A 12,096-nucleotide genomic window follows, 5' to 3' on the forward strand; every position below is an offset into this window, starting at 1 on the left:
GCTCGTCATATTATGAGCTCTGCCTTTAGCGAATTGCCACTTACCACGCACATACTTACTTCAAAAGAATGCGCACTGCTTCAAGACGGAGTGCAACCAACCACCTAAGGACGACTTTGCTTTGCTTTGTTTTCGACTGCACTGCTCCGCTCCCCACCTGTCAATCGAAGGGAAGCGGCAGAGGTGCCTATCTTTGGTGATTCTCTGCCGCATGCCTTTCAATGCTGCCCGTCTTGTGTACTTCCTGATGTCGCAGCTATTTTTCACAGCCTGGGCCGGCGGCGCAATGGATAACGCGTCTGACTACGGATTAGAAGATTGCAGGTTCGGCTCCTACCTGGCTCGAGCATTTTTGCAATCTTTGCATTCTGGCTTTGGATGCCACGGAAGCGAACATAGTTGGTCACATTTTCCAGTTACTAAGCTGGCAAGTGTCTTCTTAGCGCAGTAGGCAGCGTGTCAGTCTCATAATCTGAAGTTCCTGAGTTCGATCCTTAGAGAAGGCGTTGATACTTGCATAGAAGTTTTTCCTTCTTTCATTTCAGCTGCATTCATGCAAAAATCGGAAAGTTTTGCTGCGACAGCACACCAAAGGATTTGATGTCCCTCAGCCTGCGGTGACCTTCAGAAGCAGATGGGCTCACACCACACCTGACACAACTCTTGCGTCTGAACAATTACCCGAGCCAAAAGAAAAGTGGAGAATGCGGGCATTGATCCCGCTACCTCTCACATGCAAAGCGAGCGCTCTACCATTTGAGCTAATTCCCCATTCACGTCTGGCATTAGCTCCCAGTTTGCATCTGACTAGCCCCTTATCACTTGCCTCCTCGCTATTCCACGACCAGCAGAAATCTCCTGCTTCAGGTTGGCCTGCTCACTGAACACTTTCAATGCTTTGCTCCAATCGACGTTACTGAGCAATAGCAGGCGAGCAAGGGCAGGACTGGAAGCCATGGATATGGTGAAAGACGCCGAGAAGAGCTCGAGCCTGCGCAAGGGAAGCGACTTGAGCGCAACGTCGCAGCCGCCACGAGCGAGAGGGAGCAGGCGAAAGCCCTTTCTGACTGATGGACAGATGACTTCTATTGCCTGAGGCTTTGCCTGAAAGAAAGTGCTGGCTCTTTACATGCATTGCTGCTCAAAGGCACTCCCTGCTGACACACACATGCAAGTGTTCAAGCAAAACGGCGAAGGCACTGTCCTGTGCCTCAGCTGCAACATGTTCAGCTGCAAACTGCTCGTCATATTATGAGCTCTGCCTTTAGCGAATTGCCACTTACCACGCACATACTTACTTCAAAAGAATGCGCACTGCTTCAAGACGGAGTGCAACCAACCACCTAAGGACGACTTTGCTTTGCTTTGTTTTCGACTGCACTGCTCCGCTCCCCACCTGTCAATCGAAGGGAAGCGGCAGAGGTGCCTATCTTTGGTGATTCTCTGCCGCATGCCTTTCAATGCTGCCCGTCTTGTGTACTTCCTGATGTCGCAGCTATTTTTCACAGCCTGGGCCGGCGGCGCAATGGATAACGCGTCTGACTACGGATTAGAAGATTGCAGGTTCGGCTCCTACCTGGCTCGAGCATTTTTGCAATCTTTGCATTCTGGCTTTGGATGCCACGGAAGCGAACATAGTTGGTCACATTTTCCAGTTACTAAGCTGGCAAGTGTCTTCTTAGCGCAGTAGGCAGCGTGTCAGTCTCATAATCTGAAGTTCCTGAGTTCGATCCTTAGAGAAGGCATTGATACTTGCATAGAAGTTTTTCCTTCTTTCATTTCAGCTGCATTCATGCAAAAATCGGAAAGTTTTGCTGCGACAGCACACCAAAGGATTTGATGTCCCTCAGCCTGCGGTGACCTTCAGAAGCAGATGGGCTCACACCACACCTGACACAACTCTTGCGTCTGAACAATTACCCGAGCCAAAAGAAAAGTGGAGAATGCGGGCATTGATCCCGCTACCTCTCACATGCAAAGCGAGCGCTCTACCATTTGAGCTAATTCCCCATTCACGTCTGGCATTAGCTCCCAGTTTGCATCTGACTAGCCCCTTATCACTTGCCTCCTCGCTATTCCAATACCAGCAGAAATCTCCTGCTTCAGGTTGGCCTGCTCACTGAACACTTTCAATGCTTTGCTCCAATCGACGTTACTGAGCAATAGCAGGCGAGCAAGGGCAGGACTGGAAGCCATGGATATGGTGAAAGATGCCGAGAAGAGCTCGAGCCTGCGCAAGGGAAGCGACTTGAGCGCAACGTCGCAGCCGCCACGAGCGTGAGGGAGCAGGCGAGAGCCCTTTCTGACTGATGGACAGATGACTTCTATTGCCTGAGGCTTTGCCTGAAAGAAAGTGCTGGCTCTTTACATGCATTGCTGCTCAAAGGCACTCCCTGCTGACACACACATGCAAGTGTTCAAGCAAAACGGCGAAGGCACTGTCCTGTGCCTCAGCTGCAACATGTTCAGCTGCAAACTGCTCGTCATATTATGAGCTCTGCCTTTAGCGAATTGCCACTTACCACGCACATACTTACTTCAAAAGAATGCGCACTGCTTCAAGACGGAGTGCAACCAACCACCTAAGGACGACTTTGCTTTGCTTTGTTTTCGACTGCACTGCTCCGCTCCCCACCTGTCAATCGAAGGGAAGCGGCAGAGGTGCCTATCTTTGGTGATTCTCTGCCGCATGCCTTTCAATGCTGCCCGTCTTGTGTACTTCCTGATGTCGCAGCTATTTTTCACAGCCTGGGCCGGCGGCGCAATGGATAACGCGTCTGACTACGGATTAGAAGATTGCAGGTTCGGCTCCTACCTGGCTCGAGCATTTTTGCAATCTTTGCATTCTGGCTTTGGATGCCACGGAAGCGAACATAGTTGGTCACATTCTCCAGTTACTAAGCTGGCAAGTGTCTTCTTAGCGCAGTAGGCAGCGTGTCAGTCTCAGAATCTGAAGGTCCTGAGTTCGATCCTTAGAGAAGGCATTGATACTTGCATAGAAATTTTTCCTTCTTTCATTTCAGCTGCATTCATGCAAAAATCGGAAAGTTTTGCTGCGACAGCACACCAAAGGATTTGATGTCCCTCAGCCTGCGGTGACCTTCAGAAGCAGATGGGCTCACACCACACCTGACACAACTCTTGCGTCTGAACAATTACCCGAGCCAAAAGAAAAGTGGAGAATGCGGGCATTGATCCCGCTACCTCTCACATGCAAAGCGAGCGCTCTACCATTTGAGCTAATTCCCCATTCACGTCTGGCATTAGCTCCCAGTTTGCATCTGACTAGCCCCTTATCACTTGCCTCCTCGCTATTCCACGACCAGCAGAAATCTCCTGCTTCAGGTTGGCCTGCTCACTGAACACTTTCAATGCTTTGCTCCAATCGACGTTACTGAGCAATAGCAGGCGAGCAAGGGCAGGACTGGAAGCCATGGATATGGTGAAAGACGCCGAGAAGAGCTCGAGCCTGCGCAAGGGAAGCGACTTGAGCGCAACGTCGCAGCCGCCACGAGCGTGAGGGAGCAGGCGAGAGCCCTTTCTGACTGATGGACAGATGACTTCTATTGCCTGAGGCTTTGCCTGAAAGAAAGTGCTGGCTCTTTACATGCATTGCTGCTCAAAGGCACTCCCTGCTGACACACACATGCAAGTGTTCAAGCAAAACGGCGAAGGCACTGTCCTGTGCCTCAGCTGCAACATGTTCAGCTGCAAACTGCTCGTCATATTATGAGCTCTGCCTTTAGCGAATTGCCACTTACCACGCACATACTTACTTCAAAAGAATGCGCACTGCTTCAAGACGGAGTGCAACCAACCACCTAAGGACGACTTTGCTTTGCTTTGTTTTCGACTGCACTGCTCCGCTCCCCACCTGTCAATCGAAGGGAAGCGGCAGAGGTGCCTATCTTTGGTGATTCTCTGCCGCGTGCCTTTCAATGCTGCCCGTCCTGTGTACTTCCTGATGTCGCAGCTATTTTTCACAGCCTGGGCCGGCGGCGCAATGGATAACGCGTCTGACTGCGGATTAGAAGATTGCAGGTTCGGCTCCTACCTGGCTCGAGCATTTTTGCAATCTTTGCATTCTGGCTTTGGATGCCACGGAAGCGAACATAGTTGGTCACATTTTCCAGTTACTAAGCTGGCAAGTGTCTTCTTAGCGCAGTAGGCAGCGTGTCAGTCTCATAATCTGAAGGTCCTGAGTTCGATCCTTAGAGAAGGCATTGATACTTGCATAGAAGTTTTTCCTTCTTTCATTTCAGCTGCATTCATGCAAAAATCGGAAAGTTTTGCTGCGACAGCACACCAAAGGATTTGATGTCCCTCAGCCTGCGGTGACCTTCAGAAGCAGATGGGCTCACACCACACCTGACACAACTCTTGCGTCTGAACAATTACCCGAGCCAAAAGAAAAGTGGAGAATGCGGGCATTGATCCCGCTACCTCTCACATGCAAAGCGAGCGCTCTACCATTTGAGCTAATTCCCCATTCACGTCTGGCATTAGCTCCCAGTTTGCATCTGACTAGCCCCTTATCACTTGCCTCCTCGCTATTCCACGACCAGCAGAAATCTCCTGCTTCAGGTTGGCCTGCTCACTGAACACTTTCAATGCTTTGCTCCAATCGACGTTACTGAGCAATAGCAGGCGAGCAAGGGCAGGACTGGAAGCCATGGATATGGTGAAAGATGCCGAGAAGAGCTCGAGCCTGCGCAAGGGAAGCGACTTGAGCGCAACGTCGCAGCCGCCACGAGCGAGAGGGAGCAGGCGAAAGCCCTTTCTGACTGATGGACAGATGACTTCTATTGCCTGAGGCTTTGCCTGAAAGAAAGTGCTGGCTCTTTACATGCATTGCTGCTCAAAGGCACTCCCTGCTGACACACACATGCAAGTGTTCAAGCAAAACGGCGAAGGCACTGTCCTGTGCCTCAGCTGCAACATGTTCAGCTGCAAACTGCTCGTCATATTATGAGCTCTGCCTTTAGCGAATTGCCACTTACCACGCACATACTTACTTCAAAAGAATGCGCACTGCTTCAAGACGGAGTGCAACCAACCACCTAAGGACGACTTTGCTTTGCTTTGTTTTCGACTGCACTGCTCCGCTCCCCACCTGTCAATCGAAGGGAAGCGGCAGAGGTGCCTATCTTTGGTGATTCTCTGCCGCATGCCTTTCAATGCTGCCCGTCTTGTGTACTTCCTGATGTCGCAGCTATTTTTCACAGCCTGGGCCGGCGGCGCAATGGATAACGCGTCTGACTACGGATTAGAAGATTGCAGGTTCGGCTCCTACCTGGCTCGAGCATTTTTGCAATCTTTGCATTCTGGCTTTGGATGCCACGGAAGCGAACATAGTTGGTCACATTCTCCAGTTACTAAGCTGGCAAGTGTCTTCTTAGCGCAGTAGGCAGCGTGTCAGTCTCAGAATCTGAAGGTCCTGAGTTCGATCCTTAGAGAAGGCATTGATACTTGCATAGAAGTTTTTCCTTCTTTCATTTCAGCTGCATTCATGCAAAAATCGGAAAGTTTTGCTGCGACAGCACACCAAAGGATTTGATGTCCCTCAGCCTGCGGTGACCTTCAGAAGCAGATGGGCTCACACCACACCTGACACAACTCTTGCGTCTGAACAATTACCCGAGCCAAAAGAAAAGTGGAGAATGCGGGCATTGATCCCGCTACCTCTCACATGCAAAGCGAGCGCTCTACCATTTGAGCTAATTCCCCATTCACGTCTGGCATTAGCTCCCAGTTTGCATCTGACTAGCCCCTTATCACTTGCCTCCTCGCTATTCCACGACCAGCAGAAATCTCCTGCTTCAGGTTGGCCTGCTCACTGAACACTTTCAATGCTTTGCTCCAATCGACGTTACTGAGCAATAGCAGGCGAGCAAGGGCAGGACTGGAAGCCATGGATATGGTGAAAGATGCCGAGAAGAGCTCGAGCCTGCGCAAGGGAAGCGACTTGAGCGCAACGTCGCAGCCGCCACGAGCGAGAGGGAGCAGGCGAAAGCCCTTTCTGACTGATGGACAGATGACTTCTATTGCCTGAGGCTTTGCCTGAAAGAAAGTGCTGGCTCTTTACATGCATTGCTGCTCAAAGGCACTCCCTGCTGACACACACATGCAAGTGTTCAAGCAAAACGGCGAAGGCACTGTCCTGTGCCTCAGCTGCAACATGTTCAGCTGCAAACTGCTCGTCATATTATGAGCTCTGCCTTTAGCGAATTGCCACTTACCACGCACATACTTACTTCAAAAGAATGCGCACTGCTTCAAGACGGAGTGCAACCAACCACCTAAGGACGACTTTGCTTTGCTTTGTTTTCGACTGCACTGCTCCGCTCCCCACCTGTCAATCGAAGGGAAGCGGCAGAGGTGCCTATCTTTGGTGATTCTCTGCCGCATGCCTTTCAATGCTGCCCGTCTTGTGTACTTCCTGATGTCGCAGCTATTTTTCACAGCCTGGGCCGGCGGCGCAATGGATAACGCGTCTGACTACGGATTAGAAGATTGCAGGTTCGGCTCCTACCTGGCTCGAGCATTTTTGCAATCTTTGCATTCTGGCTTTGGATGCCACGGAAGCGAACATAGTTGGTCACATTCTCCAGTTACTAAGCTGGCAAGTGTCTTCTTAGCGCAGTAGGCAGCGTGTCAGTCTCAGAATCTGAAGGTCCTGAGTTCGATCCTTAGAGAAGGCATTGATACTTGCATAGAAGTTTTTCCTTCTTTCATTTCAGCTGCATTCATGCAAAAATCGGAAAGTTTTGCTGCGACAGCACACCAAAGGATTTGATGTCCCTCAGCCTGCGGTGACCTTCAGAAGCAGATGGGCTCACACCACACCTGACACAACTCTTGCGTCTGAACAATTACCCGAGCCAAAAGAAAAGTGGAGAATGCGGGCATTGATCCCGCTACCTCTCACATGCAAAGCGAGCGCTCTACCATTTGAGCTAATTCCCCATTCACGTCTGGCATTAGCTCCCAGTTTGCATCTGACTAGCCCCTTATCACTTGCCTCCTCGCTATTCCACGACCAGCAGAAATCTCCTGCTTCAGGTTGGCCTGCTCACTGAACACTTTCAATGCTTTGCTCCAATCGACGTTACTGAGCAATAGCAGGCGAGCAAGGGCAGGACTGGAAGCCATGGATATGGTGAAAGATGCCGAGAAGAGCTCGAGCCTGCGCAAGGGAAGCGACTTGAGCGCAACGTCGCAGCCGCCACGAGCGAGAGGGAGCAGGCGAAAGCCCTTTCTGACTGATGGACAGATGACTTCTATTGCCTGAGGCTTTGCCTGAAAGAAAGTGCTGGCTCTTTACATGCATTGCTGCTCAAAGGCACTCCCTGCTGACACACACATGCAAGTGTTCAAGCAAAACGGCGAAGGCACTGTCCTGTGCCTCAGCTGCAACATGTTCAGCTGCAAACTGCTCGTCATATTATGAGCTCTGCCTTTAGCGAATTGCCACTTACCACGCACATACTTACTTCAAAAGAATGCGCACTGCTTCAAGACGGAGTGCAACCAACCACCTAAGGACGACTTTGCTTTGCTTTGTTTTCGACTGCACTGCTCCGCTCCCCACCTGTCAATCGAAGGGAAGCGGCAGAGGTGCCTATCTTTGGTGATTCTCTGCCGCATGCCTTTCAATGCTGCCCGTCTTGTGTACTTCCTGATGTCGCAGCTATTTTTCACAGCCTGGGCCGGCGGCGCAATGGATAACGCGTCTGACTACGGATTAGAAGATTGCAGGTTCGGCTCCAACCTGGCTCGAGCATTTTTGCAATCTTTGCATTCTGGCTTTGGATGCCACGGAAGCGAACATAGTTGGTCAGATTTTCCAGTTACTAAGCTGGCAAGTGTCTTCTTAGCGCAGTAGGCAGCGTGTCAGTCTCATAATCTGAAGTTCCTGAGTTCGATCCTTAGAGAAGGCATTGATACTTGCATAGAAGTTTTTCCTTCTTTCATTTCAGCTGCATTCATGCAAAAATCGGAAAGTTTTGCTACGACAGCACACCAAAGGATTTGATGTCCCTCAGCCTGCGGTGACCTTCAGAAGCAGATGGGCTCACACCACACCTGCCACAACTCTTGCGTCTGAACAATTACCCGAGCCAAAAGAAAAGTGGAGAATGCGGGCATTGATCCCGCTACCTCTCACATGCAAAGCGAGCGCTCTACCAGTTTGCATCTGACTAGCCCCTTATCACTTGCCTCCTCGCTATTCCACGACCAGCAGAAATCTCCTGCTTCAGGTTGGCCTGCTCACTGAACACTTTCAATGCTTTGCTCCAATCGACGTTACTGAGCAATAGCAGGCGAGCAAGGGCAGGACTGGAAGCCATGGAGAAGAGCTCGAGCCTGCGCAAGGGAAGCGACTTGAGCGCAACGTCGCAGCCGCCACGAGCGAGAGGGAGCAGGCGAAAGCCCTTTCTGACTGATGGACAGATGACTTCTATTGCCTGAGGCTTTGCCTGAAAGAAAGTGCTGGCTCTTTACATGCATTGCTGCTCAAAGGCACTCCCTGCTGACACACACATGCAAGTGTTCAAGCAAAACGGCGAAGGCACTGTCCTGTGCCTCAGCTGCAACATGTTCAGCTGCAAACTGCTCGTCATATTATGAGCTCTGCCTTTAGCGAATTGCCACTTACCACGCACATACTTACTTCAAAAGAATGCGCACTGCTTCAAGACGGAGTGCAACCAACCACCTAAGGACGACTTTGCTTTGCTTTGTTTTCGACTGCACTGCTCCGCTCCCCACCTGTCAATCGAAGGGAAGCGGCAGAGGTGCCTATCTTTGGTGATTCTCTGCCGCATGCCTTTCAATGCTGCCCGTCTTGTGTACTTCCTGATGTCGCAGCTATTTTTCACAGCCTGGGCCGGCGGCGCAATGGATAACGCGTCTGACTACGGATTAGAAGATTGCAGGTTCGGCTCCTACCTGGCTCGAGCATTTTTGCAATCTTTGCATTCTGGCTTTGGATGCCACGGAAGCGAACATAGTTGGTCACATTCTCCAGTTACTAAGCTGGCAAGTGTCTTCTTAGCGCAGTAGGCAGCGTGTCAGTCTCAGAATCTGAAGGTCCTGAGTTCGATCCTTAGAGAAGGCATTGATACTTGCATAGAAGTTTTTCCTTCTTTCATTTCAGCTGCATTCATGCAAAAATCGGAAAGTTTTGCTGCGACAGCACACCAAAGGATTTGATGTCCCTCAGCCTGCGGTGACCTTCAGAAGCAGATGGGCTCACACCACACCTGACACAACTCTTGCGTCTGAACAATTACCCGAGCCAAAAGAAAAGTGGAGAATGCGGGCATTTATCCCGCTACCTCGCACATGCAAAGCGAGCGCTCTACCATTTGAGCTAATTCCCCATTCACGTCTGGCATTAGCTCCCAGTTTGCATCTGACTAGCCCCTTATCACTTGCCTCCTCGCTATTCCACGACCAGCAGAAATCTCCTGCTTCAGGTTGGCCTGCTCACTGAACACTTTCAATGCTTTGCTCCAATCGACGTTACTGAGCAATAGCAGGCGAGCAAGGGCAGGACTGGAAGCCATGGATATGGTGAAAGATGCCGAGAAGAGCTCGAGCCTGCGCAAGGGAAGCGACTTGAGCGCAACGTCGCAGCCGCCACGAGCGTGAGGGAGCAGGCGAGAGCCCTTTCTGACTGATGGACAGATGACTTCTATTGCCTGAGGCTTTGCCTGAAAGAAAGTGCTGGCTCTTTACATGCATTGCTGCTCAAAGGCACTCCCTGCTGACACACACATGCAAGTGTTCAAGCAAAACGGCGAAGGCACTGTCCTGTGCCTCAGCTGCAACATGTTCAGCTGCAAACTGCTCGTCATATTATGAGCTCTGCCTTTAGCGAATTGCCACTTACCACGCACATACTTTCTTCAAAAGAATGCGCACTGCTTCAAGACGGAGTGCAACCAACCACCTAAGGACGACTTTGCTTTGCTTTGTTTTCGACTGCACTGCTCCGCTCCCCACCTGTCAATCGAAGGGAAGCGGCAGAGGTGCCTATCTTTGATGATTCTCTGCCGCATGCCTTTCAATGCTGCCCGTCTTGTGTACTTCCTGATGTCGCAGCTATTTTTCACAGCCTGGGCCGGCGGCGCAATGGATAACGCGTCTGACTACGGATTAGAAGATTGCAGGTTCGGCTCCAACCTGGCTCGAGCATTTTTGCAATCTTTGCATTCTGGCTTTGGATGCCACGGAAGCGAACATAGTTGGTCAGATTTTCCAGTTACTAAGCAGGCAAGTGTCTTCTTAGCGCAGTAGGCAGCGTGTCAGTCTCATAATCTGAAGTTCCTGAGTTCGATCCTTAGAGAAGGCATTGATACTTGCATAGAAGTTTTTCCTTCTTTCATTTCAGCTGCATTCATGCAAAAATCGGAAAGTTTTGCTACGACAGCACACCAAAGGATTTGATGTCCCTCAGCCTGCGGTGACCTTCAGAAGCAGATGGGCTCACACCACACCTGCCACAACTCTTGCGTCTGAACAATTACCCGAGCCAAAAGAAAAGTGGAGAATGCGGGCATTGATCCCGCTACCTCTCACATGCAAAGAGAGCGCTCTACCAGTTTGCATCTGACTAGCCCCTTATCACTTGCCTCCTCGCTATTCCACGACCAGCAGAAATCTCCTGCTTCAGGTTGGCCTGCTCACTGAACACTTTCAATGCTTTGCTCCAATCGACGTTACTGAGCAATAGCAGGCGAGCAAGGGCAGGACTGGAAGCCATGGATATGGTGAAAGACGCCGAGAAGAGCTCGAGCCTGCGCAAGGGAAGCGACTTGAGCGCAACGTCGCAGCCGCCACGAGCGAGAGGGAGCAGGCGAAAGCCCTTTCTGACTGATGGACAGATGACTTCTATTGCCTGAGGCTTTGCCTGAAAGAAAGTGCTGGCTCTTTACATGCATTGCTGCTCAAAGGCACTCCCTGCTGACACACACATGCAAGTGTTCAAGCAAAACGGCGAAGGCACTGTCCTGTGCCTCAGCTGCAACATGTTCAGCTGCAAACTGCTCGTCATATTATGAGCTCTGCCTTTAGCGAATTGCCACTTACCACGCACATACTTACTTCAAAAGAATGCGCACTGCTTCAAGACGGAGTGCAACCAACCACCTAAGGACGACTTTGCTTTGCTTTGTTTTCGACTGCACTGCTCCGCTCCCCACCTGTCAATCGAAGGGAAGCGGCAGAGGTGCCTATCTTTGGTGATTCTCTGCCGCATGCCTTTCAATGCTGCCCGTCTTGTGTACTTCCTGATGTCGCAGCTATTTTTCACAGCCTGGGCCGGCGGCGCAATGGATAACGCGTCTGACTACGGATTAGAAGATTGCAGGTTCGGCTCCTACCTGGCTCGAGCATTTTTGCAATCTTTGCATTCTGGCTTTGGATGCCACGGAAGCGAACATAGTTGGTCACATTTTCCAGTTACTAAGCTGGCAAGTGTCTTCTTAGCGCAGTAGGCAGCGTGTCAGTCTCATAATCTGAAGTTCCTGAGTTCGATCCTTAGAGAAGGCGTTGATACTTGCATAGAAGTTTTTCCTTCTTTCATTTCAGCTGCATTCATGCAAAAATCGGAAAGTTTTGCTGCGACAGCACACCAAAGGATTTGATGTCCCTCAGCCTGCGGTGACCTTCAGAAGCAGATGGGCTCACACCACACCTGACACAACTCTTGCGTCTGAACAATTACCCGAGCCAAAAGAAAAGTGGAGAATGCGGGCATTGATCCCGCTACCTCTCACATGCAAAGCGAGCGCTCTACCATTTGAGCTAATTCCCCATTCACGTCTGGCATTAGCTCCCAGTTTGCATCTGACTAGCCCCTTATCACTTGCCTCCTCGCTATTCCACGACCAGCAGAAATCTCCTGCTTCAGGTTGGCCTGCTCACTGAACACTTTCAATGCTTTGCTCCAATCGACGTTACTGAGCAATAGCAGGCGAGCAAGGGCAGGACTGGAAGCCATGGATATGGTGAAAGACGCCGAGAAGAGCTCGAGCCTGCGCAAGGGAAGCGACTTGAGCGCAACGTCGCAGCCGCCACGAGCGAGAG

General features: G+C 50.9%; 5 non-coding genes across 5 annotated transcripts; all 5 read left to right on the forward strand.

The window, feature by feature from the left end:
• The first annotated feature begins 2,911 nt into the window (after positions 1 to 2,911).
• Positions 2,912 to 2,984, forward strand: trnal-cag (transfer RNA leucine (anticodon CAG)). Its single transcript has one exon. It is a non-coding gene; the product is annotated as a tRNA-Leu (tRNA).
• A 1,166-nt stretch (positions 2,985 to 4,150) lies between these two features.
• trnam-cau (transfer RNA methionine (anticodon CAU)) lies at positions 4,151 to 4,223 on the forward strand. The gene has a single exon. It is a non-coding gene; the product is annotated as a tRNA-Met (tRNA).
• A 1,166-nt stretch (positions 4,224 to 5,389) lies between these two features.
• On the forward strand, positions 5,390 to 5,462 carry trnal-cag (transfer RNA leucine (anticodon CAG)). Its single transcript has one exon. It is a non-coding gene; the product is annotated as a tRNA-Leu (tRNA).
• Positions 5,463 to 6,628: 1,166 nt separating this feature from the next.
• Positions 6,629 to 6,701, forward strand: trnal-cag (transfer RNA leucine (anticodon CAG)). Its single transcript has one exon. It is a non-coding gene; the product is annotated as a tRNA-Leu (tRNA).
• Positions 6,702 to 9,048: 2,347 nt separating this feature from the next.
• Positions 9,049 to 9,121, forward strand: trnal-cag (transfer RNA leucine (anticodon CAG)). The gene has a single exon. It is a non-coding gene; the product is annotated as a tRNA-Leu (tRNA).
• The last annotated feature ends 2,975 nt before the right edge of the window (positions 9,122 to 12,096 follow it).

Source organism: Pristiophorus japonicus, unplaced genomic scaffold, assembly GCF_044704955.1.
Source record: "Pristiophorus japonicus isolate sPriJap1 unplaced genomic scaffold, sPriJap1.hap1 HAP1_SCAFFOLD_207, whole genome shotgun sequence".
NCBI classification, from domain to species: domain Eukaryota; kingdom Metazoa; phylum Chordata; class Chondrichthyes; family Pristiophoridae; genus Pristiophorus; species Pristiophorus japonicus.